The 22,372-nt window shown below is 40.9% G+C and overlaps 1 protein-coding gene across 1 annotated transcript in view; it reads left to right on the top strand.

Annotated features, from left to right (window-relative positions):
- foxp2 (forkhead box P2) overlaps window positions 1-22,372 on the top strand; it is a 102,504-nt gene that overhangs the window by 5,714 nt on the left and 74,418 nt on the right. The window contains 2 exon segments of the mRNA XM_040035143.1: window positions 4,117-4,183; window positions 5,399-5,465. The gene's annotated coding sequence lies outside the window, so the exon portion shown is untranslated.

Raw genomic sequence — 22,372 nt, forward strand, 5'->3', positions numbered from 1 at the left:
ATTGTGGAGGATGACGCAGGGCTTTGGTTTGAAGGCAACAGATCGGTGGGAGGGTAATTACAGGCTACTGTGTGGCTCTTTGGATTTTCCCTGGATCACAGCTATAGGCCATGAAGCTCAGCCTCAAATGCAACTCTCTGAGAATGAAGTAAAATAGCCACAACATATGGACCCAACAAAACAATGGTTTATTTTTACGATTTTTGATGAGTGGTTTTTAATTTAGATTGTCACTCCTGGCAAGGAGCAGGGCAGATGGTGCAGACTTGAGTGCCCATCAGAGCCTAAATACCTCCAGGCAGCTGTTGGCCATAAACTTTTTTTCTCTAGCATTTTCTCTCTTTAACACGGCTCGGGTCAAGAGGAGTCAAACCTGTTACAACACCTGTTTCTGCATATGCAAATCTGTTGTTTTGTCATTTCATTAGGCAAGGCGAAAAGACGGGGGTCCCTTGTGGTTGCAAATGCGACTGGCACTGGGCCCAGTTGGCACGCTGCACTGTAGAAAGACGCTTGAGGCAGGGTGAGGGGAAGGAAGACGAGTTTGGTTTCTGTAGCACAAGCGACTTAACCATTGGGTTCCTTTACATCACAGCTCAATTTCGGGGTGGGCTCCTAAAATTTGGGGACAAAGTTGGACTGGATGTAAGGAGGGGGGAAAGTTCCACTCTCTATTTTATATGTATATCTTCTCTGTAAAGAGGATCCGAAAGTGAATGATGAAGGAAGGCAAAAATTGGCACACGTGTGGCTGGCACGCGCCACTCGCCTCCTTCACCCGGGATGGGGTGGGGGTACCCCCCCCCTCAATATCCTCTCCTCTACTCCCCCTTCCCAACCTCATCCCTTCATCATCTGGCGCTCTCCCGCAGCGCTCGTCTCTTAACCACATGTGCCAGTGCAGGGCCTGCTCTTGCTCCGGGGCTAATTGTTCACTGGTAAAACTGCATGCTTGTTGGTGGGGGTCTCCCCTTCAACCAGACATAGGGATACAAAGCAGGGTGGCGGTGTGTTTGAGAGCGTGGGGTGGGATGGGGGGGGCTCAAGATCATGATCTCTTCATGCAGTTTATTTTTCCCATATAAGTCTGAAGATTGTCAGTTGTAATCCTGCCTGTGTGCTGAATGCAACAAATACACCATGAAATTAAAGGTTATTGCAGGAGCGTAATGCAAAAGCTCTGTTTGAGATTACCAAAGCTGTTTGCAGACTTGCGGAGGATGAGAAGTGGGGAAAACACAGTATGTTTTCCTTTCCTGTGTTTGACAGTTTATATCTTCCTTTGATCACTGGATTGATGGGTCATTTTAAACAGATGTTTAGAATGTTCAGACTTCCTTTCATTACAGTTGTTCAAAAAACCTTTAAGGCATTACAGTTACACTCACACTGAATGTATCTATCAACATTTCAGATTCCAAATTATTTTAAAATACAAATTTGTATTTTAAGTAGTTAACCTTGGTGTGTTGTCACTGAATTCAGTGTAGCGTGCTCTCTTGAACTTTTTTACAAGTGCCTTCATCAGCGTACACTTAAGAGTTAGATGGATGGAAAGACCCAGGACTAGTGCCTTTGCTGAGTTAATCTCATCTGATAACTGCTGTCTTCCCCTTCCTTCTCCTCCTTTCTTTTCTCCCACTCTCTGTCCTCCTCCTTTCTCTGCCATGGCTTGGTGGGTCTGATTTGTAGTTCTGCTCCTCTCTCACAGAAGGCATTAAAGCCAGGCCCCACAAGCCCCCTCTGATATGGGAGAGTTCATTAGAGATGTGCCTTTGATGGGCAGCCTTTTCATGTGACTACCGGTTTTTCAAATACCTTGATGTAGAAGCTTAAGAAGCCATTGTGCAGTAAGCCCTCCTTTTGATGCGACTTATTTAGATCTGCATAGTAAATCAGGGGGGAGTAAATAACCAGCCAGCAGATGGAAGCAAGGAGATAAGGCAGCAGCGAACAATCGCATTTGTATTTTGTTATGATGTTGACAGCAGCTAAAATTCACTAATCTAGAGCCACTGATCTGCATTTCAAAGAAATCTCATTTAGCAGCGGGGAGGATAAAGTTCCTCTCATTGTGTCTATTTTATTGCATTCTTCGCTAATTTATCTGCCCACAGATTTAACGTGCAGGGCTTGGTGGTAGGAGCCGGCGTCCGTGCGTTGCATAGGGGGTCTTAAATACTGTGAAAGCGGTTACGTCTAGACTGTGAGCTGAGGGTAATTACACGTCTGACCATGAATAGAATGAGTTTGAAGACTCATCTTTCTTCAGGCAGGCCTGAATTGCTCGACTAACACTGATAAGGAGCATTTGGTCCCCACAGAAATATTGCCAGTGACTTTCCATAACGCCCCCCCTCTCTTTCCAACACCAAGGATGGTATTTACTTTTAAGATAAAGTTATTGTGTACAGTAATCTGACTTGTTAGCATAATGTCCTCTTTCATCACAGGACCCTCCTTTTTCTGCTGTGTGGAGGTATTTGTGGTCCAGGTCTTAAATAGTTTATCTTGACTTAGCGCACAAGCACTTTATGTAAATATCAGCCTATAGCATTATTAGACCTTCATGAATAGTTGAATGCTTTTGCCATATTTATAAGTTGATAGAATTTACCAATGGTTTTAGACTTGGCATAAAGACATGTGTGTTATTTGTAAATCCCCACGAATTGGAGGTCATGCAGACTAATAGCATTCCAAATGCTTTTCCACTGAATAAAATATAACATCTGCATGGCCACAGGGTGCTGTGATGATGGAAGTCTACCCAGGAGCAAATGATTTAAGAGAAGTGGGGGGCATTATCTAAAAATTATATTTTATATCTATATTATATCTAAAGTGGCTCCTTAGTGTAGTGGTTTACACATTCGATAACAGGAAACGAATCCTCGGTTTGATCCCAGGAGCCGCAAGTCCTTTTGGGGTTGTGAAAGGAAGGGCATCAGGTTTAAAAAAATCGGCCAAATCAAACATGTGGAGATACCTGCTGTGGCAACTCTTTGTGAATAAGGAAGCAGCTGAAAGTAGCTTATCCATATTATATCTAAAATGTGCTTTTCCAGATGTAGTAATCCCATCCAAGTAGATGTTTCACTCTACTTAAATACACATTAAAACAATCGTTATTCTGAAACTTTTCATGTCGGTTTTCCCAATATCCAGTCCACTGGTTGGTGCTCACCCCCCAGTCTTAAACCTTCTTACCCCATTCTTTGCAAATATTGTGCAGCAATATGTGCAACATTTTTTCCACAAACTCAAAACAGTGAGAAATTATACCAGTTGGCATGTTTTTGTTTTCAGCTGTGCTCTGTGAGCTCCGGGCCTTTTGCACAGTTCAGAGAGCACATTCCTTAGGATTCAGCAGTCGCTGGTTGCCTGTAGGGGTCATTGGAATTCTGGGAGAATAAAAGGGAGAGGAATAAAAAAAACATCCCAGGGAGGAACATCCAGGCCATTTTTTGCCCTTCATGCCCCCAGCAGCAGAAAGTGGCCTCTCTGATGCTCCTGGGGACTTGTTGTTAGCCCCTAGTTCTCTAAATTTAATGCATGTGCAATAAAAGTGTCCAGATCAATCAGTAGCTGCAGATGTGGCATTGTATTCTTCTTTCAATGTACTGGTGTGATTAACACAAAAATCATCAATGCTAATGGGCTCTAAATTATATGGATACCATAGCATGTGTACTTAGATTCAGACAGCTGAATGGAAGTATATGAGAAATCAATCGTGTCAGGTTAACGGTGTGATTTACTTGGCGTTGAGAGCTAGAGCCTTCCAGGCACTGCGCCTTTTAACTTTACAGAGATTGAGCAGTTTGGGGGCAGGGGAGTGTACTGTACCGTACATTGCCTGTTGGTGCATGCATTTACACACAGATATATACCCACACACATATGCTCTCAGGCTTCACAGCAAAAATCCAGGTGCACTTTGTTGTCACAAAGTTTACTGCCTTCACCTACAAACCTTACAGAAAATAGTTATGCAATAAGCCATCTAGCCCACACTTGTTAGTTCCAGCAATGAATGTTCCTAGGGGGAAAAAAATCAGTGTGTCATAAAGTAGTTTTGGACTAACAGTGTGCTTTTGTTTTCTCTTATCTCAGAGAGCTGACATTGCTGGACTGCTACCCCACCTGTGACGGACAACAACAGCAAGTTCTCTCCCTGAGGGTAAGTATTTGAACATAGTCCCTTCATGTCCATCGGTCAAAGCATCCTGGACCTTGGGAGGGATTTAGAGCAGCATGTATTTTCAAAGCTCTGTGTTAAAATTAAAAGTACACAGTGCATTCCTAAGGCCAATTAATCTTTCAGAGTAAAACTCTTATGTAAAACAGTTGTGTGTTTGCATGCAATGACTGTGTCTTTGTTTTTAGTCTGTGCTTGATAGTGTTACGGTATTGTTAACCTGCCCGTGTTAGGGTGATTGTAGTGGCTGGAAGAGGTCAGTGGGGCCCCATTCCTCCTCAAATGTAACAAATCTTCATCTTGTCTACCTTGATAGAATTCCCCCTTCACTGGGCAACCTTTCAGTTGTGCCTGTTTGGTTTTCACACCCCAAGGATTTTCAATCTACTCTTACTTAGAAGTTATGATATGCACTATGGCTGACAAATGTGAGCAAGCTTGGATTTCTTTTTTCTTTTTCTTTTTCTTTTTTTTTTTACTTTTTCTTTTTCTTTTTTATGCAATTGATGTCTTGATTGAGATTTGTAGCAGAACTAGAATTGAAGAGGGGTTACATTGTTCCTAAATTCGGTATATTCCACATGTATCTCTCTATATTGGTGAACACAGCAGGTGGCAAAAGTGGGACTCCACCAGTCAGACTTTTTCCATACAAATAATGAAATAAATAAATTATGAAATTGAATTTTGTGAATTGGAATGAAGAGTAACAAACAAGGAACAAAAATATATATGACTATTAAAAAGCCCCAAAACATTTATTTATGATGTAAATCTAGTTTATTTGCATGTTTTATTCCAGCCTAGTCCGTGTCTTTACTGCATTTTACCTCCTTTCTTCCTCTGCTCTCTGTTTCACCGTCTCTGTCACATTGTGTGCTGAGCTCTGCTAAGCAGAGCTTATGAGAGTAAAGCCGACAGTTTTTCTATCATTGATAGAACAATGTTTGTTTAAAATAAAATCACAATGCAAGCAGCCAAACAGAACTTAAAAACATTGGAAACTGTTGCATTAAATTAAATGGAGTCCACAGATCAACCCGTAGCCTCAGATTCCAAATCCAGCTATTTCTAGCTATTTGAGTCAGTTACAAAGTATCTGCTCAATGCATGTCCAGACAAATGCGCTTTTTTGTTGTTTTTTTCAGTGTGCTTCTCATATTTATGGTCCGACGTGTTTCTTATTTTTCTTTTTAGGGATGAAATATGTATACAGTGCACCCGTAGAAAAAAGCAGACGACAAACACTGTAAAGTGCAAAGTGGTAAGTGAAAGCAGTTTTCATTGTCCTTGCATGCCTGGTGTTGTGTTTTCTTTCAGATTAATGTGTCCACTGTAATGAGGCACATCAGTCACGACTGCTGATGGGGTTTGGCTTTAGAGAAACAGTCCTGGGTGCTGAAATGACAAATCAGCAGAGCGGGGTATGAGAAAAGTGTACATATCAGTGTATCATTTTCTTATGGATATTGGTCATATGGTCTGGAGGGTGTTATTGTGACCTTATTAAAAAGAAAAAGCACAAGTGTTGTATAAAGGTTGCACATGATAATCTGCCATTTTACATAATGCAATAGCCATTTATTTATTGCAGTTAATTAAATGCCACAATTATTCTGTCAAGGCCGAAGATGGAGGAATGTTTGTCTCTTTTGCAAGACAATGCATAAACTTGTCGAGGTGGAGCTATTACATTTTGGAGCCAATCTGGTTCATTTCCAAAAGAAGTAAAAAACTTTTTTCTGTGGTTGATTTATTGTTTGAAGCTAGAAGTTTGTGTCTGTTTGCTTTGAATCTATTTTTAAAATCTATTCAATCCATAACCTAACAGGAAAAAAATAAATTTTTCTTAAAACACCATCTTGGAGTACAGTCTTTGAGGTTAAAATGTGATTAAAGTGTGTGCACATAAGCAAAGACACTCAGCATCTTGGGTGCAAGACCACTTCCACCTTCCCATTGCTTTCATTCCTGAGTGAAACAGAGTCAAGATTTCTTTTTCCACCTAAAAGAGATTTAAACATTACTTCTTAATTTGTCCAGTATTCAGTTAAATCTTCAAAGATGAACTCTTACTGCATATCTGCTAGCCTAAAAATGTCCCTCTAATCATTGCAAAAATGTGTAATTGCCTCAACACTGCAAGCTGCACTTCCACCGTAGACACATATAAAAATCTACAGCAATTAAGCATATCTTTGGCTACTTTAAAGAAGCTACAGCTCAGCCTGAACAGCTCTCTGTGCACATTTCCAGTTTGAAATTGATTTCTTGTCATAGATCAGAGACCTCTTGTCATACCATTTTCAATCCTCAGATGGTTTCTCTGAGCCCGCTAACTGTCGTCCCTGTGAGTGGGCAAACAGGGGAACCTCCACGGGTCTTTACCCTGGGCACTAAGAACAGTCGAGGGGGTAGAGGCAGAAATCAAAGGGACTTGGATCATTCCCCATTGGCAGCCTCCATTGTCTAGCTGATTTGGGATTGGTGGAGAAGGTGAAAACTGCAGGGTCGGTGTGTGGGGGTGGATGGAGATCAGGCAAAGCAACCCTTCTTTTTTTTCTAATCTTTATCCACCATTAACCCCAGTGCCCCCGTGTGTGGCTGAGATCAGGGCCATTGGTCAATCCCCCATTCACTGCCACCCAGAATATTTTAAAGTTAAGCTCCATCGCTTAACAAAAAAAGTCTTACTCATCAAAGGTTTACTTTCCCTTCTTTCCCCCTTTTCCTCACTTTTGCACTCACTCCCAAGGATCTGCTGCCGTTCTTCATGCGCCCTTCTCTCTATGGTCCACTGTTTTGTCTTCACACTTAGGAAAGAGGGAGGGGGAGAAGCTGAAAGTTTTTTGGAAGTTCCCCAGTTTCCATTTTTCGATTTAATGAAGTTTGGGGTAGGGTCTGATTGTGTCATACTGTGAGCAAATTGGAAGAAAAGCCAGTGACATCTTGCCCTTTGCTGAGCTCTCTGATTAGGAGATGTCCTGTTCTTACATTACTTCCATGAAGGAATTATTTTTGCATACCTGACATTTATATTTCCAGCATTTTTTTCCTCTTCTTTTTAACTGGTGTGAATGCTCCATATAAAACCCAGTTTAAGAAGAAGATAGAATTCAGTCCAGGTCCTGTTCGCAGTATAAACACTTTAGATTAATCTCTTTTTCCACACTATACTTTTTTCCTAGCAACTATCGGGTATTTATCTCACTCACATCTATCTAAAAAAGAAATAACTGAGGGTCAGAGTTAAAAAGCAAGAGAGGATGTGGAGATGGAGGATGTCGGGTGATGAGTAAAGAAAAGAAATTGCACGGCGAATGTTTGTCCTGAGTGCACAGTTGCTATGAGAATGAAGTTTGCAAGGAGGCTCAGAATGAGTATTACCATCATTACCTCAGAAGAAGATGGCTCTATTGATCCTCTGCGGTATTCCCCTCTTTTTCTTTCATGCTATCTGTTATCCAGTTGATTATAAATTGCCAAATCTTCATTCGAATATGAACGGATGAATCTGAATCTAGAATATGTAATTTAAGAAATTTTAATGCAGGAAAAAGAAAGTTAATTTCCCTCAGAAAAGGTGGCCTGCCTCAGCATACGTTGGGGCCCTTGCAGTAGTTCTGTATATGTGTGTGCGTCATATTAGATATTACTCGTTGGAAATACCGCATGCAATAGCTTAATTTCTGAAGAAAAGGGAGCAAAGAGCTGCTGTTTCAAGTGTTATTCTTTCCTTGCAATTTAATTCAAGAAAATCTTGGGGCGTGGAAGCAGGGCCTGATGGCATCTCTCCAAGAGCCTGAGATTATTGTGAAACCCAACCTGAGGCAGGCATGACATCAGAGAGGCCTGACTTTAGGTTGAACTCCTTATTTCAGGTGGGACGAATTATGAGTGGGCTTCGCTCGCAGGTGATCGTGTCCAGTGAATCGGTCGCACACAGTCGCGCATTCTTCTCCCAAGGTCTGAATGCTGATTGTCTTGACAGATTGAACTCGTGTGTTATCACCAAGCTGTCACGCAGCCTCATTTTTCAGCCTGCACAAATAGTCTAAAGTTTATGTTAGCCCTTCCCAGCGCAGTGTTTTATAGGGATATCGCCATCGTGACATAAACTAAATCCTACAGTGTTTTAACCTGCTGATGAGTTCTGTTTATGTAAGGGTCTGCATGCTAAGGTGCAGTACATGGAAATAACTGAGTTGCCAAGAAGTTGTTCCTGAATTCTTGGGAGACACTAAAAATCAAACATTATTTTAAATGTGATTACAATTAACTTTTTGCACGTTAGCTTTGTGAACTTAAGTCTGTCATAACTACATTTAGTTTTTTTTTTTTATTTGAGTGACTCAGTTTTGCTGTTTTTAATTAATGGTAGGATTCCTCTCTATGATAAGACTTTCTCTCTCTCTCTCTCTCTCTCTCCCCCCCTCCCCCCCTTTACTTTCTCTCAAAGTAAAAGTTTCAAATCAAACCACACGGTCACAGCCACTGAAAAAGCTTTTACTCCAGAGGCAACAAGCCAAGTCCTTTGTTCGTAATGATCATTTGATCGCAGCTTGAAAAGGGATACAGGCGGCAGCGAAATCCTACAAGAGCTTGGAATCTGACTTCCTCACCACAAACCACAAGCCTAGACAGTGCAACCGCTACTACCTGGTTGGAGGCGAAATGGGCAAAAAGTATTCATGTGTGTGGAAAAACACACTCACACAGCATGCTCGATTTGGGTCATGGAGCTGACAGACAGTGGAATGTGAATGTGTGTATGTTGACAAACTCCACTGCACTCTGAATGGGGTTTGTGATTACACCTCATCATGCGTGTTGCATCGGTCCTGTCTCCGGCCCCCGATCCTTCTCCCTCCCTCCATCTCTCTCCCTCTCTCTCTGCTTTCCTCTTGCCTTCCACTCTCTCCACCCCCCCCACACCCCCCAATTTCTCCCCCTCTCACCGCAGTGCCTCTTGGGCAATCATGTGGTCACACTACCTGACTCCTTGCTGCTCAAGAGTGCAGTTGACAAAAACAGCCCGAGGCCCGTCATGTGGAAAAGATTCAGTCGGCACACAGCATACATCCTACCCCCCACCCTACAACTTCTCACTTTCTCCCGCTAAGTAACTGGAGCACCGGGGTGTTTCCTTCTTCTGCTCACCTGTGAAGGAAAATGGCAGGGCTTTCCTCCTGTCTGGCCATATGAGAGAGTGGGTATTTTTGTGTTTGCAACTTTGCAGCCACGGTACGTGGATGCCGCTTTAAACAGCCGTGCAAAAGCGCATGTGGGTGTACGTGTGTGCTTTCCACCCTCTCCCTACCACACTCTGAGAGGTGCAGGCAGTTTCTCTTTGTCTGATGAGTTGCACACCTCGTGTCATGTAACATAAAGCTGGCGGTCAGTGAGAGCTCTCAGCTGTCAGTCAGCTTGGTGGTCCTGGCCTGTCGAGCTGCTCACCTGTGTTTATTGGACAAGACCCCCTCCACATTACCCAGGGAGAACATCTTGTCTCCCCTCCTTTTCTTTTTCTCTTCCTCTCTCCCATGCCTTCTCTTTTATTTTGTCTCTTTTTATCATTCCCTTTGTCTGTCCTTCTTCCTCTTCCCGTTTCTCAACATAGTATCATTTTTGTTTAACTTCTCTCTCAGTCATTTTTTAAAATCCACCCCTACCTCCCTTCCCGAACTCTTCTCCCTACTGTCCCGTACAGTTTATTTTTCTGGCTTTCTTCCCTGTTTTTGCTTTTCTACTATTCTTTTGTTTCCTTCTCTCTCCTTTCCCGCTGTCCGTTTTGATTTTGAATTATTTTGGGACCTCTTTTGTCACTCCTTTGAGTTTGAAGCCAAAGAGGCGGTGGTGTTCATCTTTTCTCTGCACCTGGATGAACACACGCACGAGCTTGCTTGCACCGCCGCTGGATGACTGATTGAAACTTGTGTCTCAAAGTTGCTAATGTTCACTGAAGCATTATATTGTAGATAAAGTAAATAAACTGGGGTACCATGGGAGAAATCTCTGGAATAGACTGCTGAGATCTCACAGATGACACACACACATTCACATGCATGTAGACTGGCAGAGGCTTTCTCTCTTTCACTTACACAAAGACGCACACACTCACACATCAAGCAAATGGCTGAAGAGATGTCAGCGAGGCTGAGGCGTGAGCAGGGCTAGGGCGCGGAGATATTTTCTATGGCTCAGGAATTTCACAAGTTTAATGTTTTTTGAGAAGCTCTCTAGAAAAATAACAGTTGGACTCAAGGATCTGCAGTCAAGTGGTCGATTATATAGCAAGCATATAGCTATAGAGTCTATTGTTAGTATCTATTTTAAGATCTAATGAAAAAACATTTTATCCTTTACTTACTGAATTTCCTAGCAGGTAAGTAAGTCATGCTTAACTAGATAGTTTTCACATATTTCACAGCGTACCCATAGCCAGAAACCTTGGACTGTATATAAAGGATGGCTGTAACCACCATTATGTCATCCAATGAGTTTGTAAAGTCCAGTTATGAAGCTTTGATTTTAGTTTTTTACCAGTGCCAGATTATTTTTGGAGGGTAGAAGCCGTCATATTACACAAGAACATTTAAGGTTAACTTGGCAGATAATGCTAGTAGGTTTGGTTAAAACGATGAAGGCCATAAATAGATACAGATGTTGTTATTTAATGCACAGCAAAATAAAAAAAATAACTATAACAATAATTTCAACCACTGTAGCACAGATTTGTTGTATGGGTGGCACCACAAAGCAACACGTATTATTTGTCAGCTAAGTGCTCCAAAAGGCCCCACACCGCAAACATGATCAAGTGAGTCAAACTAATAAGGTTATGCTAAGAGACAGTTACCAGCTGCAGCTGCCTTTGTCAAAAATCATAGATAGCATATTCCAGTGAAATCAGCCAAAACAATTAAAATGCATAACTTTAAACCATTAATGTGGGAGATTTTCATGTGGCACTGAGTATTCATTCCTCCACCTTTGGAGCCAGCCTCAAATGGCTTTTTGAGGAACTGCAGGTTCTGGCTTCTTTCTTTAGGCCTGGAGGTTGCTGCTTGGCTAAAAGCTTTTCATCTTCATTTATTAGCACTCTCTCTAGTCTGAACTTTGTAATTATACTTTTCTTTCCAGAAGTTTTTTTTTTTTCACCCTTTTGAAAGACCCTTCTGACTTCAGTCAGTCCAATTCGAATTATTTTTGTTGGACAGACTTAATAGCTAGGCTAGTTTAGCATATTGGTTAAATGTGAGGGCTGACTCTTTGTGGCTGCAGGGTTTTAAACCAATGTCCACTGAATGATCCCTCAGTTTAGAATACTTGTGAGGTATTAAAGCCACACATCAATAGAGCCCTCCATTCATATTTTCACCTGCTATTATTTAAAACTCTCCTGTATTCAGTATAGTTCCATTCTGTGCTGTAAAGTGGTATTGGTGACATGGTAATACATTTGCATTGTGCCCAATGATAAATACTCTACCGGGTTTTACTCACTCCGCTGCTTCCGAATGTGTCCGGACAGCGCCTATATTGTCAAAGGCACGGGGGTCATTCAAAACTCGGTCTCCCTCCCTTCTGCCTTTTGTCAAATATTGCTGTGCGGGTGATAGTTTTCTCATTTATTTAGTGAATAGTTGGCGGGTGAAAAAGAAAGAATTTTACATTATGGAAATGATGGAATGGGTTATAATCTCCCACATATTCATCACAGCAGACATTGGACCCTTGTGATACCGTCCTCCATTTGGCTATTGTTCCCTTTCTCTTTTCGCATACTGTTCCCCTCAATGGGCAAAGCAGGCTTTAATCCTGTCTCTCTTTGGAATGACAATGTTTACTAGCTATCATTCAATAAGGAGCCAGGAGCACGAGACACATCCCTCTATCACTAAATGCTGTGTGAATGTGCTTGAGCCAGCTACAGAAACACGCTGTGAGCCCACTAAGGATAAAGGAGAGGCTGGCTCTACAAAGTGATTAGACTTTTTTTTGTGTGTGTGTGTGTGTGCAGGTTTTGCAACCTTTAAAATCATTTTAGAACTTTTCTTTTACTTGACCCTCTTGTCATCCTTGTACTTAGTGTATACAGTATATTTGAAAAAATAAGCTTAGTACAGGCTTGACAACACACTGATACAGCACCGTTGGGTAATTATTGCCTGTAAGTAGGGATTAGGGTTGTGGATGTTGACAGTAAATTGGCTCAGAGCATGTGTTAAACACGCCTTTATGTACAGACACCTATTTTCTTGCAAAAATGGAAGGTGACTATTCATAAAAGGACTTTTTTTTTCTTTTCTACATCACCCTTTTTTAAGGATTGGCAGCACATTTGGTAAATATCTCTTTTGTTGTGTAAAAAAACAAGTGCGGTAATGAGATTTCTAAATATAAAACTTCAAAGAATGAAAAGCCAAACCTTTTTATTGTTTTTATTTTTCTCGTTTCCTTTGCCCTGCCGTACTATTTGCCTTTCAGAGTCTTGACAGCTTTAGAGATTAGTGCCATAGCTGCTAACAATCATTAGTGTGTTTTCACCATTGTGTCATGCACTGTTTTCTACCACCACCAACCCCCAGCTCTGCCTCCTGCGTGTCTCCTGCTTTCGTGCCGAGCAAGGAATGAAAAACAATCGTTATGACCTCCAGCGACCCCTGCAGACGCACAGTCAGTTAAATGGTTTGTAAGACGTTTAATTACCAAATGGTATAATCGTTATTCATCTCATCATTAGATGTATGATATTAAGTGAATTGCCTCCCCTGAGTCCCCGTGTTTCACAGATCAATAGATTTAGATGGAGTTTGAAGGGAGTAGGGGGCTGATTGGGAAGTTAAAACACTTCTGAGGCTCCTGATATGAACACAAGCATTGTTCCTGTGATGCACAGTGGTGACATTGACTCATTTATTTATGCAATTAGCTTTTATGTAGGTTTAATTATGCTAATTTCAATGTCGGCAGACAGGAATGGTATGTCACTTTTTTTAAATGGATTTACAGCTCCTGGGTTTATTTGGTGGTGAAAGGACAAGAAACAATGAATAAGGTTATGGCACCGAAGACTTCCCATCAGCAGAGTGCTTGCGTTTGCACTTTGGGACACTTTGTTGGTATCGTGCTTTGTTTGAAGGCATTGTGGAGATTGCTAATGCAGCGTGTACACCTCTGAGGCCCAGTAGCCTGCAGCTTGATATTGCCTGTATTCCCAGTGTGAATATGGCTGAGTGGTGATCGGGGACTTGCTGCACCAGAAGCTGCTATTCACTGCAGCAAGCACTACTAGCCTGAGTTAATTGTCCATTATCTGCTATTATCTAAGCTCTCCCTCTCCCTTTCTCTTTTATTTTCTCTCACTCATGATTCTAGCCATCACCACCAGTTTCACTCACTCAGTATGCTGTATCCACTGCTTCTTTTTCCCTCCCTACTCTAGCAACCTTATACCAATGGTGTAGTCAAGTCCTGGCAACTGAGTTCAAATAGTAATAATGATTCCCTTTGTTCCTGACGTACCTCGAACAGGATTCTGAACATGAAGTCAGCAAAGCACCATGTTTAATCCTTGTCTTATCATCTCACTAGTTGAGTGGGAGGTGCTGAACATTCTCATTCAGAGTACACATTTGTGGATTATTTATTCTTAAAAGCATGCAGAGGAATCCAAATACATTTGAATTATACTTTTTTTTTTAAGTATAAAGTTAAAACGTGTTCAATATGATTAACAGTGACAAGCTATCATTTTGACAAGAGAAGCAATCTCTTATCCTGGATAAATAAATCAATTTAATTAAAGTTTATCAAAGAATATCAGCTTCTTCTTCTTCTGGTTTCTCTTTGATGACATGATAGATCTGTCTGCAAAGGTGTTTGAGGAATCCTCAAATATTTCACTTGATGGCACTGTTTTCCTTTTTGCTCCAGCTGAAGCAACAGGGAATGTTTTATGTATGCTGGGCACAATGTGAAAAGTCTGGCTATGCCACAGATACGTGTCTTCCTCTTTCCTTCTGTCCCTGGGCACTGAGAAACTGTCAGAACATTGGCAATAAAAAAATAATAAAATAAAATGTGCACTATATTATTTAAAAAGAAAAATATCCCACGGATGAAATGGTTTGAATCTAAGTACGCATTGATCCAGTTACTAAAATACTTTATTAAACTACTCCTTGTTGTTTTTGCTTCGCTGTTTAAATGAATCCACATGCACTCCGGTTGTGTTGCTATAAATTCTTCTACTCATTCCAAGCAAGATGATGCACACTATAAGACATTCCTCAAGTTAATTTCTTTCCTTGATATAGTCCTTGTACTCAATTAATCACCACATACTGCTAGACTGCATATTAGACCTCACCATTTACTAATAGACACTTTTTTAAGGCTTTCATTTACTGTATGAAATTGCTGATTAGAAAAATGTGGGAATCTTGTATGGTAATGTACAGCTCTTCTTGTGCAATTTATTGCTGTAAATGCCAAGACCTTTGAGGGGCAAAACATATTATTAGAAAGCTACTTAGAAGCCAATACAATATTTTTTGTATTTTTATTTTTTTTCATGTGATGTACTTGTAGTTATGCAGTGCTTTTCTGGTCTTACTGACCACTCAAAGTGTTTTGAAAAGTGCTTTTTTTCGGTCAGTCAGACTTTGGTGTCAGTACACTCAGTGCAAAATCATGTGTCAAATTCTGTCATGTCATTTGTCAAACCCTTAGAAAAGAAATTAGCTAATAAGTTTTAAATATTCCCAGGAGATGGTTCACCTTTGGGAATGTAAATTTTTAAGTCGACACAATATTAACTCGTGTTTTTCGTTTTTCTTTTTAATGTTTAGACTTACTGTTGCTAATATTTTAGATGAAACTCCTAAAATTGTATTGTGTAATGAATTTCTTCTCATTGTTCAAGAGTGACAAGACACTGAATGTAGGGTTCATGAATAAGGTCAAGCAAACTGAGGATTTTTAGGGTTATGAATGATGTGTTTATTACAATATTTAAATCATTTTACAATAATATATAAAGAATGTTATATAATATATGCATGCAACCAAATATCTGTCAGTGCTAGATTGTAAATTGTATATTTGTTGGTATAAATTGTGGTATTACACTGTAAAAAGTAGTTGCCAGTTCATACCATTATTTAACAGGGATATTTCTTACATTGTAGTTATGAGTTGAAAAAAATAAAAAGTATTCAAGCCTAAAACTGTAGTTAAGAGCGCTCCACTCTGGCCACCATTTGTCCATTAGTTTTCCTGTTCTCTCACACAGAGTGAGACTTAAGCTGAGTTTAAATAGGAGTTGGATGGATGGATTAGAGGTGTGTGGGGCGCTGGGGGATCAAGATCATATTAAGTGCTCACAAAGCAAATTGCTCAACATTAAGAAGTCTTGATCTGGTGGTCCTGCTTCACAAGCAGCCTGTAAAGAAGCAATATATCACAGTAAAAAATAACTACAGCTTGTATTTCAGCATCGTGCGCATCATAAATAAAGGTGTGCCACGTATAATTGAGGCTCGTGCACGGGGAACTCGGCTGGAGATGAGAAATGGAAATCTGTGTACTGGTAAATAGATAATCACACAAAAGTAATTGAGGTTTTCAAACCCCAATCTAGTCTGCCAGCATGAGCTCGTTTGCATGTTAATCACGTCAGTGATTTCCCTTCATCACAGGGAAGTCCGTGCACACTTCCATAACCAGCTTTTAATTGCATTTAAAATGTCACAGAGGTGGAACACATGTAATTTAGCCAGAACTGTGTCCAAATTAATGGGTACTACTGAGACGCTCCATTGGACAGGGTTGGAAATGAGAGAGGCTGTCCATTGTTTGGGTCTTTATTAGAGATGCCTCAGTCTTTCCGTCTCTCCACGATAACATCTTTACAGCACCTTTTGAAGTTTCTATCAAGACTTCAAAATGAAATCTGACAAGCATTTTGTGAACGACTTAACTCTACAATAGATGCCAACTTCTTGCAAAAAAAAAAAAAGCCAAATGGATGGACATTAAAAAGATGGAAAAAGGAAACATCAAAGGAAGAGAACGCAAAGTCAAAGTGTTAGGTTTTAAATGGAGAAAGAAAGGGAGGAATAGTTTATTTTCTTTCATCACCAGGTGTTCTTTGGCGTATAAATTACCAAGATGATGTTTCCATAACACAGCTTAGGGCACTCTAGAGAGGGGAAACCTGCAAAACAGACCTATTTAATTTTTCATAGAGGTGGACCATCAGGAGCAATAAGCCAATATTCCTCTTCACCTTTTCCAGATGCCTTCTACACCACTATATCTTACCAAAAACCCAAGCCCCTCTTACTTTTGGATTTCAGTTTTTTTTTTTTTAAGAAAAAGTTCTGCCGAGACCTACATGAAAGGAAGGAACTGTTGAAATGTTAATTTTACCATCTGCTGTTGAGGTCTGCTACCTTTGTGTGTGTGTGTGTGTGTGTTTTCTTTTTTCCTGCCTTCTTTAATTCCCAGTAGTTCTGTTCTGTTTCATGAATGTGCTGCTATTTTGGCTGTTTGAAGTCATGGGGTTTCTGTGAGCGTGGCTACGACCGGCTGGAAAATACAATGCCACATGGCGGATGGTGGAGACTGTCCCATTAGTTTCCTGTTTAGAGCCCTGTCCCTCCTGGTAACACTGCTTCTTATACCAGTCCCAAGGATCCAGTTACACTCCCATGCATGCCCAGCTCCAGCACACAGTTTGTCCGTCCCTCTTGCTGACTCGGGCTTGCCCTCGCTCCCTCTCCTTCATGAGTCTGCACGTCTTTGGGGACCTATTTAGTCTGTTTATCTTAATGCTGAGGATTTTAATCACTCGTTAACAAGACCCCTAGCACCTTTGTCCAATAAAAGGTTTTTCTCCCTCTCAGCACACGTTATTGGTAGTTTTCCTGTAAGCTCTACAAACCCCCGTCGAATCCAAGATGGAAATGAAATTCTTGACAGCAGTATTTCCCCATCTTTATGTGTCCAGCCTTTTCATCAAAAAAGTTGACACTTTTAAAAGCAAAGACATATTGCCAAGTTTGCTGTAAAGATTTTGCCAAATGGATAGATTCCATTGTGAGATTTGATAGTTGGCAATTAGGGTGAGACATCCTGTGTGCAGAGTTGCTTAGCATTTTCCTTGGCCGGGACCAGATTGTTTAGTCTGCTCTCATTGTGAGCTGTTTCTGAGCTGCAGTTGACGGTTGTTTGCAGAGCGCTGGGGGAAAATGTGAGAGGGGCCAGTGCCTTTCTCTATTTATTTATTTTCCCCGTCCTTGGAGCTGGAATCTGATTTGTGTTCATGTTTCTCTATTCTCTCTGAGCGGTTTTTAAGTGTGGCTGCTGAAATCTAGACTCTGTATGACCTCACTGCGCAGCCTGTGTTTCATTAATGACCAGCCCTGTGGTTTGGGGAGAGGAATATTTTTCATATGACACCGCCTTGCATTAGCGCGAAGCGGCAGCTGCACAACCACAAAACCATCCAATTTTGTGGCTTTGAAAGGTGTGAAAAGTTCAGCTCCCTATAGCAAGCCTTGCATTTATAATTATGCTCAGTGTATGTATGTATATGTGTCAAGAAGCGGAACTACTGAAGACTTGTAAAAGAAACCCAAAGGGGAAAAAAAAGTCACCTGCTAATGAAACATTTGTCTTTCATTCTCCTTGGCAACTTGTAAAGTAAATAGTGGCGATATATTTCAGAGTAAGATGTTTACACACTTAAAGCTCTGACATGCTATGCCTTCGTGAAGCCACCTAAAATAACAAGCAGAAATTCAAAGTGGAATAGGTAGCACTTTGACAGCTCGATTCATCTGTAGCAAATATTTGATTTCAACATGATTTTATACTGTTTGGAACCCTTTGTGGGTCCAAGTCTTTTTAAGTCTTATTTTTTCCAAGTGCCACATCTGGCATATGGAGTATTTCTTTGCAGATTGATTGATTTCCCAGGCTTTGTTGGAAGCCACACGGCGTTTTACTAAGAAGCATGCAACAATTCACAGACACACGTAGCAAGCCTCTATACCCCCTCCCTTCTCAAAAAAGAAAAAATGAAAAGCTCAGACACTAGACTACTGTAACTGTTTGGTACCTTGCAGGATATTGAAAATCCAAGAGGAAACCTCAGATTTGTCCTCTCCTAAAACAAAGAGCCCTTGTGCTCCGGCCATCCTCTTCTCTTCCCCCCTCGCACTTTAAAACCATACCTTCATCATCATCATACCGATAAATAAAATGTCTTTGAAAACACAAGATCATTTCAAGTCATTCGCTGCGGTGCACTCCTCTAGTTCTGTCAGCTTGAAGGCAGGAGTTGGAAGAGGGAGAGATTGAGGTAAGTCACCAAGTCTCAGGGAGAGTGAACAAAGAAGAGAAGATTACCTAATAGTCCTGCTATGTATTTGAAGTGGAGCCTGCTGTTTGTTTGGGGAGGTTCAGGAGATGGATGTGCAGGGAGATGTCTAAAGGGCAGCTGATGGGTACTTTTAAGCTGTCAGAAACATCCCATTTGCCATTTGTCTTCTTGAATAGATGACAACAGGCTTCGACAGGGGCAAATGACAATAAAGAGAGAAAGTTATTGTCTCCCAAGTTTGCACAGTGTTGAGAATGTTGCCTCCAAGTATAATTGGGCACCTTTGTGTAAATTAAGAGTCATCCACAGTGATAAGTTGACAAGGCTTATAAGCCACTCATGCATGCACTCACTATTTTTGGTGCCTGGTGTCATGAGATCTCTAATCAGTCTGCAGTCTGCTTGTATATGTTTGTAACCAATACAGGTTTGCTAGTTGTCACTGTTTATAAAGAAGTAGTTAACTTAATTAATGCCAAACTGATGCATAACTTTCTTGAATTAATCTCATTAGAAGTCCACATTATATATGTTGCTCGAAAGATGCAGAGATTTTTAGATGAAACGTTTTCACGCCTCTCGTGAACGCCTCACAAAACGTGAAAAACATTTTGTGAAGAATACACTTCTTATTGACACTTATTCTTTTTTAAAAGTCTCTTTTTTTCAGCTGGCATAACCCAAGCCACTCTATTGATAACTTCTAAAAATGGTTTTCTGAATTTCTTTTTTCTAATTCCATAAATTGCAGTCTTCCTTTCTCTTGTGATTTTTGAACAAACAGTTACAACCTTTTGATTCTTTGAAATCCCTGCCATCCGTTTCTGTTTTGATAAATTGTACATCTCGTCCTATTTTCAAAGTCATCAGCGATTGCGTTTTTGCCACTCAGAGCACTGAACATGGACAGCTTTTAAAGGTAGTGAGTAGGTCTGATAAGTGGCTCAATCCTTGTACTAAAGCATTTTTACTGAAGGTTTAATAGCTACTGTATAATGAATTATAATGTATTCTCTCCGATTGCAAATTTCCTCTAATACAGCCCTTCTGCTGTAGTGGAAAAAGTCCATCTGAATATTATTGTGACCAGCTTTTTAATAATACAAATCAATTGCATGATTTTAAGTAGTTAGACTCATACTTTTGTTGTAAATTTTCCCCCCAATGCCAAATGGAGTGGTGCTTGTATAATTGGAATAGCTAACCAATTTCAAAGCAGAGACATTTTTCATCCCAAAAATGATTTGCTGTGTTTGTGGTACATCATGGTCAGCTCTAAGTCAACTGTATGTGTTAGTATAAAATACAGTCGAACATTTCAGCCTAGTTTGAACACATTGAAAAGCAATAGGCTTATGAATCATCTTGCTGTTCCAATTTAATGGAACATACCTTTCAATGACAGCGTGTACCAGCACATCATCAAAGTGAAACTTCCAAAGTTCCGCTTAACTTGTTGCTGAAATAGTTTCTCGTTTTCAAGAAAATTGCAGTGTGCCAAGTCTCCAGAAGTGTATCAGGGAATCTTCCTGAAGGAAAAATTGCCACTTGCATACTTGTCTTTGACCGAAGTGAAGCCCTCACCCACTCCAGGGGGAACATGTGCTGTTTAGGAAGATATAAAGGAGTAATTTTATTACTCGGTACATCTCCCCCTCAGAAGCCATTTCATTTCTCCTTTCAGCCTCCACAGAAGCCTTTATTTGATCTCATATTCCCGAGTATGACTGCCTCAAACCAGTCAGACTCCGTTTATTTTCATTTGGAAAACACATTTAGCGTTGAAGGGATGGCAAAGGATTTAAGTGAAGAGCAGGGGGTTCTGGTGTGGAAGGGACTGAGGCGAGTTTCTCTATCACATGTTAATGTTCTCCTGCAGGGATTGTTGGGAGCCAAACTTTAGATTTTTCTTCCCCGCAGTTTCTAGCGGTGTGACTGCTTTCAGCGTCATCACGAATAAGCTTTCAAACATTACCACTTCTAGTCTCCGCACAAATACTTCCCTGCAAATAGCTGCTAAGTTTGCATCCATACAGTGAAATTGATACAGCTGGATACCCTTTACTCAGTGCTTTGAAATTGCAGATCATTGAAAAAGTGTGCCATTTATTAGGCAGCCCACTTAGGCAGCCCAGATGTAGCTGGTCACTTGAGAGGGAGACTTCCTCATAAACTCTGAGCCTTTACAGCGGGCACAACACCCAACGGTGGAGTCAAAATTAACCCGCAACCTTCCCTCAACTCCACATACTTGGCTAAATCCTGAGCCAGTGCAGCTGTCTGGAGGAGCCTGCACCTTATACACACAATTCCTAAAAAACTCTCCCCCTCTTCCTCATTTATCAGTGTTTCGGTCTGTCTCTCTGTCTGTGCCTGCAGCACCTATATCCTCTCCAGCCTGTGTCTGGTGACAGCATAATGAAAACATTTTTGTGAGAAGTGTCGTTTCAGTGCTCCGGAAGTCCCACTCACCTAAATAGTTCCTTCTCTATGTCTTGTCTGTCTTTTTTTGTATTTTTTTTTTTGTGCGTGTGGGCGAGTGGGGGGGTATTATAGCCTCCACTGGGCTCAGTTCCACACATTGAATTACCTCCAGATGTAATTCCTACTCCCCCCCCCAACCCCTTCACCCTCAAATTAGTGGCTAGTAAAAATTAGGTTTGAATTAGCCGTGGTGTGGAGAATATGAGAGTTTTAAGTTTTCCATATAATGAGTTTATTATTCTTTGCTAGAATGCCATTTTCCTGAATTAATTTGATCAGGTCCTTTTTTTTTAAAGGTGTAATTGGTATCAAGTCGAATGGTGTTTTAGTCGTGAATGGATAGCCACTATGTCAGCAGTGAACCCAGAAGGCTGAGGTAATCGGAGGTCTGTAAAGTCCACTTAAAAGCTCCACGTCACAACAGCTTCTGGGGATTATTCCCAAAAGTTTCCCTGTTATCTAATTCATGGTCAGCATCTAATTTTTCATCTGGCATGAAAGCATTTTTTATTGCTACTTGTGAGTGCATTGATGGGATTCCTTGGATGTTAGATAGCGGGTTGTTGCATAGCATATACAGGTGTTGTGCTCTTTTGACTGCCAGTGAAGCTTGTCTCTTTGCCATTCAACTGTGTAGCCGTGGTTCTGGGAATGATAATCTCTTTGGCAGAGCTGGAGCTGTGGGATCCTCAGACACTACAGATCACTGTCATAAATGGGTTTCAGATTCATCCCCTAACAGGAAATCTGAATGCATGAGACGACTATTGAATCCCCCCCTCGCCTTTTTTTCTTTTTGGCCGTTGCTTTAGCTTGATGACATCTCAGTGGCCAAGAAGATAAAAAAACAAAAAACCCACAACAACTCAGTAGCATGTACTTTTCTCCTAGTAGGAATCTAATTAAACCGTAGCTGCCTTTTACTATATGATCATATCTACTGCTGTGAAAAAAGAGAAGTTGTCTTCCATGCTCTATTCTTTCATCTCCTTCCAATCTGCTGTATAACAGGTAAACTGCTGTGAGCTGCACTTGCTTGTTTAAATTTATCCATCTCAGCTGCGCCTTTGATTTCAGCAACTCGTTTAATTCAAATATGTTTTTGAAGAAAAGCTATTTTTCTTTCTTTCTTTTTTTTTAGAATTGGGGGTGGGCATCGGAGGCAGCTGCGGTGGTGGGGGAAAATAAGAGGAGGCACTGGAGGGCCAATTTAACCTGGAGTGTCTGTCGCTAGTCTACCAGCTCCTTCGCTTCAAGAGGCCCAGTTAGCTTGAACTGTCTGACTTCTGTCA

The sequence above is a fragment of the Simochromis diagramma genome, unplaced genomic scaffold (assembly GCF_900408965.1).
Source record: "Simochromis diagramma unplaced genomic scaffold, fSimDia1.1 OVJJ01000816.1, whole genome shotgun sequence".
NCBI lineage: Eukaryota > Metazoa > Chordata > Actinopteri > Cichliformes > Cichlidae > Simochromis > Simochromis diagramma.